A 19,214-nucleotide genomic window follows, 5' to 3' on the forward strand; every position below is an offset into this window, starting at 1 on the left:
GGTCTATATGATGTTAGCTTTCAATTCTACGGTGAATTTTATGCGATGAAGAATTATCACAGATGTCATTATTACTAAGTTTGACATCTTGGTATTATTTGATCATGTCCAATATATATATATATATATATATATATATATATATATATATATATATATATATATATATATATATATATATATATATATATATATATATATATATATATATATATATAAGGAGGGATCAAATTGAGTGTTACACCACGAGTTACAGTAACTTTGTTTCAAATAAGTATTTTTTTTAAATTAACTGTGAGATAAAAATATAATATGATATAGATCATACCTATAAAGTTTGAGATTAATCTATAAAGATTTACTACACCATCAAGATATTCAAAGATTAACGTTAAAATGAACTTTCATATAACGTTAATTTTGATGTAATTCAAAGACATAGTAAATCATTATAAAATAATCTTAAACTTTATAAGTATGATCAATATGATAGTCTGTTTCAATCTAACAGTTAATTTAAAAATTATATTTATTTGGAATGAAGTTATTGAGCGAGTGTAACTCGTGGTGTAACACTTTAATGGTAATTTGATCTCATATATATATATATATATATATATATATATATATATATATATATATATATATATATATATATATATATATATATATTCCTTCTTAAATAGTTTGTTATTATCTATTTTTTTAAAAATATTCCATAAAGGTTAGATGCACATCCGAAACAAAGCAATTTTAAAACAAAAAAAAAGGTATTATTAGAGGTACATTTACGGAAGTTGGGAACATTTTTGGCAACGTCATATGGTGTATGAGAGATTAAATGGGTGGGATTTTGCCCTCTAGATGCAAAATTTACCCCCTGTAAAAGTTTTTTTTACTAACCACCCTGATTTTTACATGCTTAGGGGGACCCTAAAATTATAGGAGTATTTAATTTTTTTTAAAAGGAGTAAATCAAAACACGCTTATATTACTGGGGAGTTAAACATTATTAACCCTATATTTAAATAATAGTTTATATTAATTTAATGAAAAAATCAATTAAAGTGAATAATACATAGAAATAAAATATGTGATTCCTCTAAAAAAAAAGTAAATTAAATATTTTTAAAGAGATATAATTAAAAAGAGATATCAAAGTCAAATAATATATAATAATAAATTATATAATATATATTTTAGATTAAAAAATATTCAAATAGACAAGACTAAAATAGTGCTTTGAATAAATATTTAATTAAATTTTGATCTTTAATTTATATTTAAATAGTTAATATTGTCATATCCAATTTTTTACTCTCCCTTAAAATTTTACATCATTTTACATCTCATAAATAGGTATACATCATCAACTCAAAGCAAATATTAGGAACATGTTGCTTGATCACCAAGTCTTTAAATTAGGGTTTTGTGCATCAAGAAATTCAGGCAAATGATCAATCAATGATTGAAATGATCATCAATGCGTTATAAAGTTCAAAAAGTCTCATTCACCCACAAACAATCCCAAAGATCTCATCACTTCATGGTAATCAAGCCTCAAGTTCATTAGGGTTTGGACTCATCATGGTTAATAGTTGAAATTTTCATCCGAGGAGGATCCAAAACTTCAAAATATGATTCAAAGGACTCAAATACACCTTTAAAGTCCATTCATATGATCTAAATTGACTAAAAGATTCAAATCAACCAAAGTTAAAAATTAGGATTTCCTGATAAAATTTCATCTGATACATAAGGGGAAAATTGGAACTTTTAAACAAAATCAAGAACCATGAGCTATTATTTCATAAAATATGATTTTTATCACATTTGATCAAAATTTGATCAATAAATCAAGATTACTTGCAAAAGGGGTAACCATGAGAAAGTTGAAAATTTCACTAAATCCTTAAAAATCATGTTTAAGTGCCTAATTTTCCAAGGTCATAACTTGTGACTCAAGCAAACAAATTTTGTGATCCAATGCTCAAATTGAAGATCTTATATCAAACTTCATCTTTGTTCTTAAAAATAAGTTCCAAATATGCATGGATTAAAAGATATGAATTGTTGAAATTCATGATTCCATGTTATCCAAAGTTCTAAACACTTGGAATTTTTTTGACTAGTAATGGCAGTTAGAAACACTAAACTTCAAGGATATTTTCATGATGATCCAAGTTGAATCAATGTAAACCTTAAACATGAAAGTTAAATTATGTCATCTCAGCTTTCCAAATTGATAAAGAACACTCATTTTGCTTACTTGAGCAAGAAGTTATGAATTTATGAACAAGGCATAATGACACTTTGTTTTTCTAGGCAGATTTGTGCATTTCACCACTTTACACGATTTCCTCTTCAAAAATGTTTGTGGTGAAATAGGTGAGATATCTCCCCCGTTAAGATGACAATTTGTCTCTTTCTCCTACCAAAAATAAATTTCAGCTTCAATCTTGAGCTTTCAACAAGACACAAACAAAAAATCACCAACATATAGTCAGAACTACGACTACACGAATTTCTCAAATTTCTTTTGAGAATACGTAGGTACAAAATCTATCCTCGACGAGCACTCAACCATAATTACCTATAGCTCCACGAACTACAGATTCTCTGACTTCCTCTAGGGATTTGTAGGCACGAGATTTGCGAAAATCTTTGCGAGCACGATAACCAAAAAACCTATTTAGGTCCTTACCCCTTTTAACAATTCTTACTTACACAAAGGAGAAACTTTCCCAATAAAAAACGAGCAATACGACTCATAGCACAAACATAAACAAAAGACTCCCGTAGAATACTACGAATACTTAGGGTGCCAATATCTTCCCTCTATATAACCAACCTTTCGATTCTCGATCTCTTAGGTGCTCTGCACTCACATGCCAGTTGGGTTTATTTAGATTTTTTTCCCTTCCTTCACAGGATAGATTAAAAGTTCAAATGTATGCGTTCCAAAACGATTAACCTTCTTTTCCGAATGAGGGGGGAGTGGAGACTCAATTTTACGCGGTACAAATGTTAAATTATTCCCACAAAATTAATTAAGCTATGTATTTTAATCAAACATGAGATCACAAGGTTGATAGTATGTTGCATCTTAAGATATATTTAACAATTTATTTGAGAAGGTGATTGGTTTTTTAGTGTGTTCGGTGTTAACGTGGGTGATTGGTTTTTGAATTCGGCCACTTATTTTCTTGGTTGTAAAAAAGGAATCACCCCGTTCTCTTTTTTAGGTATTGTCGTAGGTGCAAATCCTAGAAGGAGGAAAGTGTGGTTGAAAGTCCTCAATAACATCAAAAGTAGACTTTCTTCGTGGAAGGGTAGAAATATCTCCATAGGTGGTAGAGTGATGCTTATCAACGCAGTTCTAAATTAAATTCCTTCATTTTCTCTATCTTTCTACAAAGCGCCGGGATTGGTCATTAAAGAAATAAGAAGCCTAATTAGCAACTTATTATGGTGTGGTAACATGAATAAAAGATGCATTCATTGGGTCAATTGGGAAACGGTTTGTAAACCAAAAGATAAGGGTGGTTTGGGGGTTAGAGATGTGGGCGAAATTAATAAGGTGCTCCTTCTCAAGTGGAAATGGAGAATCTTAAAGGAAGACAAGGCTATTTGGAGTAGGTTTTTGGAGTTGCGATACAAAGATCCAAAACTCAAGGTGCAAGCTTCTAATGGGGAAGTTCTTAACATGAAAGATTCCATTTGGTGGAGTGACGTTAACGTTATCTCTAATGACGTAAAAGTGGATTTCAACGACGAAGGTTTCATGATTTGTGTTCAATGCAAATTAAATAAAGGAAATCACATTTTGTTTTGGTCAAGTTTATGGTTGGTAGATCAAACTTTCCGCTCTAAATTCCCAAATTTGTTTGATATCTAAACTATTAAATTATGCTCTGTTGATGATGATATCTCTTTGATTAATGGCGAAATGTGCTGGCAGATTAATGATTTTATGGGGACAGTCAATGTTGCCTCATTCATCAACTCCAGCATTGTCATCAAGGCACAGTGGGAACAGCTCTGGAGTATGCTGGCTGCGGTCAATCCTATTAGCGGAACAGCAGATTTTTTTGCGTGGAATCTGAACAACAATGGTGAGTTCTCTGTTAATTTCCAGCGTTTCCGCATTGGTTTCTAATTCTAAGGCTTATGGTTCGCTCCCATCAACGGTGAATATGCTGAAGTTTATGTGGAACTTGTTGATTCCACTTAAAGATTATGATATTCTCATGGAGGTTGTTCACCTCTAGACATCCTTCCAAAGATTTGTTGCTAATTAGAGGAGTTGCCAACATCTCCTCTAATCTGCTGTGCGATTTTTGTAGGAATCATCCGGAAACTTTGTTTCACTTGTTTTTTCTTTGTCATGTTTCAAAGATGTGGGGTTGGATTTTTGTGTGGTTGGGGGAAGACCTTCCTTTCACGCTTGAGGAGTTCATGAATTTTGGATCTTTACAAGAGAAGGTGAAGAACGTTAATGACAGGATCATGATTAACACTATTTGGATCGCTACAACTTTGAGTTATAGATTATGAGAAATACCATTATTTTTGAGCAAGTTCCTTATAGTTTTGACGTGGTGTGCACTAATGTCATGTTCTTATCTTGGAGTTGGTTAGCTAGTAATAAACCGACATCCTTTTCTAGCTTTTATGATTGATATAAGCTACCTTTAAAATGTTTTAATTTTCTATAGTTTGGTGTAAGGGTTGTATCCCTTGTGCGATTTCTTAATTCATTTGTTTATTAAAAAATAATTTATTTAAGAATGTTACCATATAGTAATTTAATATCTATCCAATAACTCAAAGTCTAGCACAAATAGTTTTTGCATAGAATCAATGATCGTAGAAAATAAACAAAAAATAAATAAAAATACATGCAAAATTGATTTCAAAAACAAAAAATAGACATCCTGATTTAAAATATATTCATTTAATTTTGACAAAATGTCAATATTTATCAATACATTTTATTGAATAGCATCATATAAAACATATGACTTATTTATTAAGCCCCGCAAGCACTAGTACCTGCAACATCTGCAACATAAAAACAACTTTATATACTTAGATTATAAACATTTTATTGTGATATGTTAAAAAACACTAAATATATGATAGAGAAGAGAAAAAATTACCATTATTTATGTGAAGCATCATAATATGGTGGATGTTTGCAATCATCGACACATGGTCCAAAGCAATCTGCAAAAATATAAAAGGTGCAGTGAAAGAAACATTTAGTCTTACATAAAGCTGGTGAGGGCTTCTTTGGCAGCCTAAAATCTGGAGGTGGAGTAATGCATTCAACTTGTATTGTAAACATCATTATTATCAACATCATCACAATAGATTTTCTAATTTGACTCATTGCCATTACTCTTATCAATGTTTTTTTCTTTCTCAATCTAAATTAAAATTCACAACTTTGTAACGTTTAAGAGTCCGCACAAAGCTCACTAAGCAAAAATATTTGCGTTAGACCATTATTTATAGCTAACATTTTTTTATTGTAGATTTATAAAAGATAATATAAACTTTTTAACTATTCAATAAATAATCTTTATGTCATTTTATTAAACATATATAAACTTTCTAATCACTATTATAAATAAATTTAACTTTTTTATTGCATTTATTAAGTGATGTATCTAGTCCATATATAGGGCTGAAAACTAACCGAATCAACTCGAATATAGTTCGCAACCCGGTTCGACAATTAAATCGTTAAATTAGGTTCATGAGTCAAATGAATTAAACATGAGCTTAAAAATAAGTTCATTAACCAAATTTAAATAAAATCATTAATTTTAATCATTATATTTAACATATCAAATAATTTCCGATTGATGTTAAATTTTATGGACATGATTTATATGATGTTAATTTTCAATCCAACGGTAAATTTTATGCGATAAAGAATTATCAGAGATGTCATAGTACTAAGTTTGACAACTTGGTATCATTTGGTTATATATATATATATATATATATACATACGAGGAGGGATCAAATTGGGTGTTACACCACGAGTTATACTCGCTCATAATTTCATTTCAAATAAATATTTTTTTAAACTTAACCGTTGGATGGAAATATAATATGATATAGATAATACCTATAAAGTTTGAGATTAATCTATAATGATTTACTACGCCATCAAGATATTCAAAAATTAACGTTAAAATGAACTTTCATATAACGTTAATTTTGATGTAATTCAATGACATAGTAAATCATTATAGAATAATTTCAAACTTTATAAGTATGATCTATATAATAGTATGTTTCAATCCAATGGTTAATTTAAAAAAAATATTTATTTGGAATGAAGTTATTGAGCGAGTGTTACTTGTGGTGTAACGTTTTGGGTGTAATTTGATCTCTCATATATATATATATATATATATATATATATATATATATATATATATATATATATATATATATATATATATATATATATATATATATATATATATATATATATATATATATATATATATATATATATATATATATATATATATATTCCTTCTTAAATAGTTTGTTATTATCTATTTTTAAAAAAATATTCTATAAAGTTAGATGCACCTCCGGAACAAAACAATTTTAAAATAAAAAAGAAAAGTATTTATGGAGGTACATTTACGGAAGTAGGAGATATTTTTGGCAACATTGTATGGTGTATGATAGACTAAATGGGTGAGATTAGATATTCTCAAGATATATGACTTGAATATTTGATTATATATTTAAGGGTTAATAGTCATGTACCCCTGCAATATAAGCATATTTTGATTTACCCCCTTTAAAAAAAGTTTTAAAAAACTTTCTTGAAATATTAAAATTCTAAGTCTTTTGCCCTCTAGATATAAAAGTTATTCGCTGTAAAAGTTTTTTATTTTATTTACCACCCTGATTTTTACACGTCTAGGGATACCCCAAAATTATACGGGAATATTTATTTTTTTAAACGAAGTAAATCAAAACACGCCTATATTACAGGGGAGTAAAACACTATTAATTCTATATTTAAATAAAAATTTATGTCAATTTAATGAAAAAAACTCAATTAAAGTGAATAATATATAGAAATAAAAATTTTCAACAAATTTTCATTGAATAAAATATGTGATTCCTCTAAAAAAAGTAAATTAAATATTTTTAAAGAGATATAATTAAAAAGAGATATCAAAGTTAAGTAATATATAATACTAAATTATATAATATATATATATATATATATATATATATATATATATATATATATATATATATATATATATATATATATATATATATATATATATATATATATATATATATATATATATATATATATATATATATATATATATATATATATATATATATATATATATATATATATATATATATATATATATATATATGAGGAGGAATCAAATTACACCAATATGTTACACTAATAGTTACACTCATTTATGACCCTTGATATGATTTTATTCTAATGGTTAGAAATGCCCACTTAGTGACTCATTATTGTTTCTTAAAATAGTTTCCTCCTATTTTTGGTAATAAATAATTTTTTATTTTATCAAATCATAATTTATTTTTCACATAAAATTAAAAAGAACTCTCCTACTTTTTCTAACAATTAAATTACTCTTCATTTTTTTAAATAAAACTTGATTCTAAATATTTTTATAAAAAAGAAAACGTGATTCTAAATAACTTTTATAAAACCAATCAAGATTCTTAGAAAAAAAACTTCTTTTTATTTTAAAACAAATTTACTTTTTTATTTTCTTTATATAAAAACATATTCTATTATTTAAAATAAATACTGAAATTGTACCAATTTTAAACAGAATATAAAATAATGTTCCAAATGTGTATAAAAAATTAAATAATGTATACATAAATTTTTTGTTGAGAATTAAAAAATTTATAAAATGAAATTGTTTAAAAATTAAAGAAAATTTATTTGTTTTATTATTCACTTCATATATATTTTTTCGGGTTAATCGTTACTCATTATTTGTTAATTACTTTTATATCATACGATTTTGAATGATTTTTAAAAATATATCAATTTTGTAATGTAAAATAAGTAAATACAATATAATTTTATTTAAATAAAATAGTAAAATTTTTTTAAAGTTAAGAAAAAAATATTTGTTTTTAATTTATAAATAAACTTTTTTATTAATATATATTAAAAATCACATTATTATTTTTTAAATTAATAACATTAAGTGAATTGAATGTAATTTTATTTTATTAATAAATTTGAAAAATCACATCAAGTTTTTTTAATCAACACGTTTTATTTTTAATATATATATATATATATATATATATATATATATATATATATATATATATATATATATATATATATTAGATTAAAAAATATTCAAATAGACAAGACTAAAATACGTGCTTTTAATAAATATTTAATTAAATTTTTTATCTATATATATATATATATATATATATGTATATATATATATATATATATATATATATATATATATATATATATATATATATATATATATATATATATATATATATATATATATATATATATATATGTGTGTGTGTGTGTGTTTTTTTAAATAGTTAATGTTGTCATACCCAATTTTTTACGCTCCTTCCTTAAAATTTCACATCATTTTTCATCTCATAAATAGGTATACATCATCAACTCAAAGTAAATATCAGGAACATGTTGCTTGATCACAAAGTCTTTAAATTAGAGTTTTGTGCATCAAAAAATTTAGGTAAATGATCAATCAATGACTCAAATGATCATCAAAGCATTATAAAGTTCAAAAAGTCTCATTCATCCACAAACAATCTCAAAAATCTCATCACTTCATGGTAATCAAGCCTCAAGTTCATTAGGGTTTGGACTCATCAAGGTTAACAGTTGAAATTTTCATCCGAGGAGGATCCAAAACTTCAAAATATGATTCAAAGGACTCAAATACACCTTTAAAGTCCATTCATATTATCCAAATTGACTAAAAGATTCAAATCAACCAAAGTTAAAAATTAGGATTTCCTGAAAAATATGATTTGTTATCATATTTAATCTAGATTTGATCAATAAATCAAGATTACTTGCAAAAGGGGCAACCATGAGAAAGTAGAAAATTTCAGTAAGTCCTTAAAAATCATGTTTAAGTTCCTAATTTTCCATCTGTAAAAAAAAAATTTCCTAATTTTCTAATGTCATAACTTGTGACTCAAGCAACCAAATTTTTCAATCCAATGCTCAAATTGAAGATCTTACATCAAACTTCAGCTTTGTTCTTAAAAATAAGTTCTAAAGACGCATGGATTAAAAAATATGAGTTGTTGAAATTCATGATTCCATGTTATCCAAAGTTCTAAACACTTATAAATTTTTTGACTAGTTATGGCATCTAGAAACACTAAACTTCAAGGATATTTTCATGATGATCCAAGTTGAATCAATGCAAACCATAAACATAAAAGTTGAAGTATGTCATCTCAGCTTTTCAAATTGATCAAGAACACTCATTTAGCTTACTTAAGCAAGAAGTTATGAATTTATGAACAAGGCATGATGACACTTTATTTTGCTAGGCAGATTTATGCATTTCACCACTTTACACGATTTTCTCTTCAAAAATGTTTGTGGTGAAATCGGTGAGATATCCCCCCCTTTAAGATGACAATTTGTCTCTTTCTCTTACCAGAAATAAATTTCAGTTTCAATCTTGAGCTTTCAACAAGACACAAACAAAACATCACCAACATATAGCTAGAACTACGACTGCATGAATTTCTCAAATTTGTTTTGAGAATACGTAGGTACGAAATCTATCCTCGACGAGCACTTTACCATAATTACTTATAGTTTCCCGAAATACAGATGGTCCGACTTCCTCTAGGCATTTGTAGGCATGAGATTTGCGAGAATCTTTGCGAGAAATACCATTATTTTTGAGCAAGTTCCTTATAGTTTTGACATGGTGTGCACTAATGTCATGTTCTTATCTTGGAGTTGGTTAGCTAGTAATAAACCGACATCCTTTTCTAGGTTTTATGATTGGTATAAGCTACCTTTAGGATGTTTTAATTCTCTGTAATTTGGTGTAAAGGTTATACCGCTTGTGTGATTTCTTAATTCATTTGCTTATTAAAAAAAATTTATTTAAGAATGTTATTATAGAATAATTTAGCATCTATCCAATAACTCAAAGTCTAGCACAAATAGTTTTTGCATAGAATCAATGATCATAAAAAATAAACAAAAACATTAAAAATACATGTAAAAATTGATTATAAAAAAAAAAAAAAAAATAGACATCCTGATTTAAAATATATTTATTTAATTTTGACAAAATGTCAATATTTATCAATACATTTATTGAATAGCATCATATAAAACATATGACTTATTTATTAAGCCCCGCAAGCACTAGTACCTGCAACATCTGCAACATAAAAACAACTTCATATACTTAGATATAGACATTTATGTATATATTGTGATATGTTAAAAAACACTAAATATATGATAGAGAAAAGAAAAATTTACCATTAATTATGTGAAGCATCATAATATGGTGGATGTTTGCAATCATGGACACATGGTCCAAAGCAATCTGCAAAAATATAAAAGGTGCAGTGAAAGAAACATTTAGTCTTACATAAAGCTGGTGAGGGCCTCTTTGGCAGCCTAAAATCTGGAGGTGGAGTAATGCATTCAACTTGTATTGTAAACATCATTATTATCAACATCATCACAATACATTTTCTAATTTGACTCATTGCCATTACTCTTATCAATGTTTTTTTCTTTCTCAATCTAAATTAAAATTCACAACTTTGTAACGTTTAAGAGTCCGCACAAAGCTCACTAAGCAAAAACATTTGCGTTAGACCATTATTTATAGCTAACATTTTTTTATTGTAGATTTATAAAAGATAATATAAACTTTTTAACTATTCAATAAATAATCTTTATGTCATTTTATTAAACATATATAAACTTTCTAATCACTATTATAAATAATTTAACTTTTTTATTGCATTTAATAAGTGATGTATCTGGTCCATATATAGGGCTGAAAATCAACCGAATCTACTCGAAAATAGTTCGCAACTCGGTTCGACAATTAAAAGACTAAAACTATAATTTAAGAGTCGAATGAACAAAATTGAAAGACTAAAACTATAATTTAGCGTTACTAAAATATTAAACTTATTTAAGAAGGAATATTTTGTTTTCTAACATTTAATTTTTTTAATTATACAAAAAAAATCTAAATTTTATAGAATATTTTTAATTTAAAATTAATTACTATTTTAAATTTAATAAGTTTCAATACCTTAATACCTAAGTTTAAATTTAAACAATATTACCCCTCTCTCTCAAACTTTCTCACTTAAAATTAACGATACTTTTTATTTTTTTAATTAATTATAAAAGATAACAAATCATGGTATATAAATTTTTTACTAAAATTTGAAGAGAAAAATATAAGTTAAAGAATATAAATCTCATCGAATTTTTTATGAAAAAAAGTTAGAGAGATTAAAAATGTTTGAATATAAATACGAAACCAAAATTATTTAAATTTTTTAAAAAAATCAATTTTATGAATTATAGAAAATAGAATGAACGAAACAGTCATTTGGTCAAATAAAAATAAAATTTATTTATTATAATGACTAGAAGGTGTATTATTGTTAAGAAAAAAGTTGGTAGTTTCTTAAACTATTCTCATTCTAGAAACTCTGCTAACATAGAATCTTTCTCTCTTAATAATATTATCTTTCTTAAATATTTTATAAAATCTTGATTTCTTTTAATAATTAAAGATATTAAAAATTTTAAAAAACAAATGAATAATAAATTTAATAACAAATGAGAACTTTGGTTGTTATGAGAACGGAGAACATTTAATAACAACCGTACTATTTAAAATCAATGCTCAGATCTGTATTTATGTGATATGTATTTAAACCAGAATCTATTTATTAATTATTGTCTCTTAAAATTTGAATGAAATCTGAGACATTAATTTTAAATCGTATGATTATTATTAAAAGTTCTCAGTTCTCATAATAATCAAAGTTCTCATTTGATACGTCCCCATATATATATATATATATATATATATATATATATATATATATATATATATATATATATATATATATATATATATATATATATATATATATATATATATATATATATATATATAAAATTTAATTTAATTTCATTTAATTTTTAAGATTTTAATATCTTTAATTATTTAAAAAAATCAAGATTTTATAGAATATTTAAGAAAGATAATATTATTAAGAGAACTTTATTGTAGAAATTATAAATTTATTGTAGAACTTTATAATTGAAAATGTAAATTAATAAAATGAATATCTTATCGATTTTTATGAAAATATATGAGAGAAATCAAAATTATTTGAATACAAAATTAAGAGATTAATTTTAAAAATCAAATTAAATTGGAGAACAAAAATTGTAGTTTATCCTAAAAACTATATATTATAAAAAAAAAAGGTTAATGAAGTTTTTGGTTCCTCTAAATATTGCAGATTTCGTTTTTAGTCCCTCCAAAATTTTCCTTTAAGAAATCGTCCCTTCAAAATTTTTCGTCTAAATTATTGGTCCATAACGTCAAATTTGCTCGAGATTAGCTACGACTTTAGCCAGCGATTAGCTACGAAATTTGACGTTAGGGACCAATAGTTCAGAAAAAAATTTTTGAAGGGACGATTTCTTGAAGGAAAATTTTGGAGGGAGTAAAAACGAAATTTTAAATATTTAAAGGGACGAAAAAGTTCATTAACCCTAAAAAAAATACAAAATCGGAAGATTAATCTTACGCAAAAATAAAGCAAATAAATAAATATAAAGTAAACAAAAAAAATCAACAAATATTATATAAAATGTATAGTAAAAAAAGAAAATATAATCAAGATAATGCAATAAATATTATATAAAATTTATAGTATAAAAATAAAATAAAATAAAAATGTTAGTTAAAACATAATTTTTTTTTTAATATGCAATTGATATAAGAAATCACACTAGGGGTGCAACCCTTACAACCAAAAAACTCTAATAAGAGTTGTAACTATTAAGTGGTAGCTTGTATCAATCATAGAAATTTAACCTATGCTTAGAGTCACTATTACAAAACCATCTCCAAGAATAGAACATAATATTATAAATAATCTCTTCATAGCTAAAGGAAGCGTTTTCAAAAATGATGTTGTTTCTAGTGTTTCAAATACTCCAAATAAGAGCCAACCAAATAAGATTGATTTTTGCTCTATTCTTTGTATTTTTCACCTTCTCTTGAATGCTACCGAAATTCTTGAAATCTTCAAAAGAAAACTCCAAGCCATTTCCCAACCAAAGGTAAATTCTTTCCCAAACCACTTTCGAAACAAGACAATGGAAGAAGAGGTGTTCCGAAGTTTCCGGATGATTTGAGCAAAACAAATAATCTAGAGAGGGAAAATTAGACAAAACTTTATGTGCCAAAAGATCTTTTAGAGGAAGTCTATTGATAAAGAATCTCCAAGAGAAGATATTTATCTTTTTCGGAATATTTACCTTCCAAACAACATCCAACAATTTGATTATGGAAGTTGTCCAAGCCGGATCCTTAGCATTAGACACCGCCGTAGAGACACTAGAAACCGAAAAACAACCGTTAGAGGTTAGATTCCAATGGAAGTCATCAAAATCGGAGTTGTCCGGCTCAATTCCGTTTAATAAAACCTTTAAGTCCCTCAATTGAGAGGCCCTGACCGAGTCTCCCCCAAAATAACCCGGAGGAAGCATTCGCTCAAAACCAATTATAGCATCAATGTTCCATGAAAAGGTTCTGTTATTCCAAGAGACCACCTCACTAACCGCACAAAGCTTATTGGTTGAAAGATCGAACAAGTACGGGAAAGATGTACTAAGAGTTTGATCTCCCAACCAACAACTATGCTAAAAAAGAATGTTGTTGCCTTTCTTGAACTTGCAATTGACCCAATCGGAGAATCCCTCATCGGAGCTCTCCTCCTTGAAATCGTTAAGAATAACATCCTTCCACCAAGAAGAATCCTCCAGGTTTAGAACTTCCTCACAAGAGGCTAACACTTTGAGTTTTGGATTAAGATATCTCAAGAGGAGAAATTTACTCGAAATTGCTTTGTCCTCCTTCAAAATTCTCCACTTCCATTTTAGAAGAAGAGCTTTGTTCATTTCACCAACATCTCTTATTCCTAACCCTCCTTTCTCTTTCGGCTTACAAACATTCTTCCACTTCACCCAATGGATGCATCTTTTGTTGATATTTCCATTCCACAAAAAATTACTAAGAAGACTTCTTATTTCTTGTATGGTTTTCTTAGGAGCTTTGTAGAAAGAAAGAGTGAAAATAGGAATAGCATTAAGCACCTAACTAATTAAAGTCACCCTACCTCCTATAGATATGTTTCTGCCCTTCCACCTTGATAATCTTGATTTGATATTATCCACAACATCCTTCCACACTCTCTTTCTCCTACCGCAATCACTAATCCAACTTCCTAAGAATTTAAAAGGGAAACTACCTTTTTTGCAAGAGAGAAAACTAGTAGCCGAATTTAGAAGCCAATCACCAATGTGAACTCCAAAAAAGTTGCTTTTATGGAAATTGATTTTCAAACCGGACACAAGCTCAAAACCCCTCAACAACACTTTCATGCTCCATAAGTTGTCACAAGTTAGTTCTCCGATGATGACAATGTCGTCCGCGAATTGAAGGATGTCCACGTAGTCTTCTAAACCATATTTGAAAGGCATAAAGTCTCCCACTTCCACCGATTTTCTAGTGAGAGCGGTTAGGCCTTCCATAGCAAGAACAAAAAGAAAGGGTGAGATGGGATCGCCTTGGCGTAAACCTCTTTGAACTTTGAAATCTTTAGTAGCACTACCATTAACCAAGACGGACATGTGGCTAGTAAAAACACAAGAGTCCATCCAGAAGTTCAAGAAGAGAATCAAGAAAAAGGAAAAGAGAAGAAGGAAGAAAAGAATGAGAAAAAGAGGAAGTCTGTTGCTGATGGACCTTCCAAGCCTCAGAAGAAGCAAAAATCTTCAGGTATTACTATTTCTGAGTCTGTTTCTGCTCCTATTTTAATTTCTAAACCTACATCAACAGAAGCTCCACCAGAAAATTCACCAGAAAAAGCCCCAGAAAATTCTCCTCCAATCACCAAACCTTCTAACCCTCCATCTTCTGTCTCTCCCAAGTTTAAAGGCAAACTACCTATTCTTGATCTAACACCTCTAAACACCATTCTTCCAGAAAACCTAAATCTTCTGAAACTCAACCCCCTCCTTCTAAATCTCAACTATAATCCACTCCTCAAACTTCTGACCCCAACCTGCTGTTGACATTCCCGTTTTCTTCAACCTCCCCTCTCCGGAATCATCCTTTTCTGATTCTTTCATCCGTCTCATGAACTCCTTTAAATCACCAAACCCTACTTCTGACCCCATTGTCGTAGTCTTAGACTCAAACAATGAAGCCAAATCCTCCCTTCTACCATCCTCTTCAAACACTTCTTTTGTGCTTGATAGAGAACCCCATCCTTATGCGTTCTTCAACCCAGAAATACCAATTTCCATCCTCAACCAAAAATCTCCAATCTCTCTTCTCGGAACCAACCCTCTAAAACCCTCTATTGATATACGTTTTAAATTATTAAAGTATAAAGTCAGAACAAATTTAGACTATCTGAAGGTTGCCCATGACTCCAAGCTGGATCATGTGGCTGCTGAAAACCTCTGGAGAGCTTTTGCTGAAGATGTGCAAGCAGAATTTCTGGACCTCTAGAAGGATTGCCTTGCTGCTGCTCCTGGTTCTGCTGGACTAAGCTTGGAGTATATTGATGGCGTCTACTCTCATCCCATTTCAGACTGGAAGATTCTGGAAGAAAAGCCCTTTATGGATGTAGAAAATCCTTTGCCTCTGGTCGTCTGGAAGCCTTATCCATATTCAATGCTAACTGGAGATTTTCAGGCTCTGTTCAACTGGTTCAGGGAGAATCCTCTGGAAGAGCATCCTAATTTGGTGTATCCTCAGGTTGAGTATCCTCCAGAAGTAGATATTCCTACTGCAGAAGCGCAACCATCTGAACAATATCTTGCTGAAGAGATTCAAGCTCATGAAATTCCTGTTGAAGAAGAACCATTTGCTGAAAATCAGATGATTCAAGCTTCTGATATTCCTACTTCTTCTGTTGGTCCTTCTACTTCTGTGCTGTTTGAAACTCTGAAGGAACTCCAACAAAATTAAGCTTCCTTGGCTATTCGTCTAGACAAGCAAGTTGGCACCAATGAGGAATTCAGAACTTGGATGCAGAAACAAGAAGATTCTTCCAAGAAGCAAGCTGAAGACACTGTTGAGATTAAGAACCTTCTGGCAGCTTTAGCCTCTAAGCTAACCTAGTCGTAGTCTGTCTTGTGTCTTAGTTAGTTTTACTTTGTTGTTTGCGTCTGTTTTGTTTGCATCTGCCTTGTACTATCTTCTGATTAAATCAATGAACTCTATTTCTATCTTCATTTTGTTTATGTCTTTCATCTGAATCTATTATACTTTTTGTTGTTATGACAAAAAGGGGGAGAAGCGTGTTAATTGAATTGATTTATAATATCAGTTGCTGGACTTAATTCTCAACATTCCAAACTATTATATTGCAAGTTTTCTGTCTCTGATAGTTTTGCATGAATATGATATTCTGAACAAGCTCAATATGAGAAGAAGCAAAAAGGGAAAAGCAAATATAAAGAGAAGTATATTTGAAGCAAATCTCTCAAAGAGTGAAGCAATCAAGCTTAATGTTTTGATACATGTCAAGATCTTTCAAGCTCTGATACAAGCAATACATTAAAGTGCTCTGATACAGACCTTGCTCTGATACAAGAAGTTTCAAGATCAAAAAGAAGCTATAATCTTATACAAGAAATTTTATTCTCTGATTCAAGAAGCCATGAAACTCTGATAGAAGCAACCCTTCTTGATGATCAAATAAGCCAAAGTGATCTCAAAGAGAAATTCAAAGCTCTGAAGTTGTCCAATGGAAGCTCTGAAGTGAAGCTCTGAATAATCTGAAGTTCAAAGTTCAACGTGGAAGTCTCAACTGAAATGGAAAAATAATCAGGGAAGTCTTTTATTTATAAAATCTTCTAGTATTAATTTCAGGGGGAGATTGTTAATCTCAGGGGGAGACATATTCACACACTCTGATTAATATGCTTAATGCTATATCTGTGTATTGTCTTTTTCATATGATATTTTGGATACAAATTCATATCAATTCTATATGTTTTTGTCATCATCAAAAAGGGGGAGATTGTTAGAACAAGAAATGTTCTCATCAATATTCTTAGTTTTAATGATAACATTAAGTATGAATTTTGTATAAGAGAATGTGGTACTCTAATTATTCACGTTTTCCATTTCAGGAAAAGTATAAAAGAGTATGCACAAATCAGCGTTCAGAACCAATGAACCATAAGTTCTGGATGGCTTCTTCAGCACATGGTCTGGCAAGACATCAGAATATGGTCCTGCGGAATCAGAACATGAACTGGAAAGCATCATAAGATGGCAGTCAGAAGCAAAGCTCTGAAGCTCTGATGGTATCACGCTCAAAGCACTTCAAAGTCTGAAGACAGAAATTGCATCTGCACCAAAGCTGAAGACTCTGATATTCAAACGCCTATTCTACACATTCTGAGTCCAGAAGAAAGTACAAGTACAAAAGGCTATAACGTCAAATCTCTGACTGACAAAAGGAACGTTAGAAGCTACAAAAGGCAAAGTCAGTAAAATCAGTGAAAGCATGGCTCGAGGTAGTTGACAAAAGTGTGAAACATTAAATGCAGCAGTGTACTATTCACACAAAGCATTAAATGCTCCCAACGATCATTTCCTCTCAGCGCCTATGTATAGAAGTTCTGATTCAGAAGCAGCAACAACTCTCTCACGTGAAAATACTAAAACGCTGTCAAACTGAAAAGCAAAAAAAAAAAAAAAACTTCATCTTCAACCTCACAACTTTGTAATATTTTAGTGAGTGTTACGAACTAGAACTTAAGAGAAATATCACTTGGTGATTACAGCTTTCTTAGAAGAAAATTATACTCTTGTAATATTTATTTTACATTCTTTGTAAACTGATTTCCTAGAGTGATCAAGTTGTGATCTGTAGACTTTAGAAGACTTACAGGGTATCTAAGTGGAGAACCATTGTAATTAGTTTGATTAGTGGATTAAATCCTCAGTTGAGGTAAATCACCTTGTCCGGGGTGGACTAAAGTAGTTTAGTTAACAACGAACAAGGATAAAAATAATTGTGTTCTTTATTTTTATCTATCATTTTTGAGAAGTTACCCTTATTCAATCCCCCCTTTATAAGTGTTTTTCACTCCTTCACTCACCGCACCAATTTGTTGTGAATTCAATGCCAAGAACAAAGTATAAAACAAGGGATGAATAAAGGACAAGGAAGAAGAAGAACACGAGAATTGATTATAGCTGCTATTATTTTACTTTCTCTTTGATAACAAGATTACAAGTTTACAAGAATAACAAATAACCTCTCTCACCCTAAATTAGGATTTGCTGTGTTGCAATGATGAGAGACTAGTATGCTATTTATAATAAAACCTAACATACTAACTAATGGGATTTTTCCACAAGGCCCATTACACAAGCCAACTTAATAAACAAGTTAACTTAATAAATTAGGGTTTAAACACTAAACCTAATTTAACATGCTAACAACTCTAGCATCTTCGACACAAGCATGTGAATTTCTTCTCTAAAGAAATGTTTCTGTGAGTTATATGAAATTGTCTATATATCTGATTTGTGTTTCTTGACTTTAGTGTTGTCTGTTGATGTTAATTGGTGTTATTGTTTATTGTCAGCAAATGTGATTTTGGTGTTGTCTTTAGAAGCTACAACTCATCTTCTCGTGGATGCATGTTGGTATTTCAAGTGCGCGAAAGGACTTAAATGGTTGAATATTTGTTGTTTTGTTATTTTGTAGTAGTCCACCGTGTGTAAACTTTCATATAATTTTGTACACTTGTGTATCCTAGATTAATACTTTTGTAAATCAACTATTCATTTTGAATAATA

At 28.9% G+C, this 19,214-nt stretch overlaps 2 long non-coding RNA genes across 2 annotated transcripts; both read right to left on the minus strand.

The window, feature by feature from the left end:
* Positions 1 to 4,938: 4,938 nt before the first annotated feature.
* LOC131628389 (uncharacterized) lies at positions 4,939 to 5,470 on the minus strand. The gene is made up of 2 exons (XR_009291774.1): positions 5,163 to 5,470; positions 4,939 to 5,064 (listed from the first exon to the last, which is right to left on the minus strand). It is a non-coding gene; the product is annotated as an uncharacterized LOC131628389 (long non-coding RNA).
* A 4,877-nt stretch (positions 5,471 to 10,347) lies between these two features.
* On the minus strand, positions 10,348 to 10,897 carry LOC131628390 (uncharacterized). The gene is made up of 2 exons (XR_009291775.1): positions 10,586 to 10,897; positions 10,348 to 10,481 (listed from the first exon to the last, which is right to left on the minus strand). It is a non-coding gene; the product is annotated as an uncharacterized LOC131628390 (long non-coding RNA).
* Positions 10,898 to 19,214: the final 8,317 nt, after the last annotated feature.

The sequence above is a fragment of the Vicia villosa genome, unplaced genomic scaffold, assembly GCF_029867415.1.
Source record: "Vicia villosa cultivar HV-30 ecotype Madison, WI unplaced genomic scaffold, Vvil1.0 ctg.000451F_1_1_1, whole genome shotgun sequence".
NCBI lineage: Eukaryota > Viridiplantae > Streptophyta > Magnoliopsida > Fabales > Fabaceae > Vicia > Vicia villosa.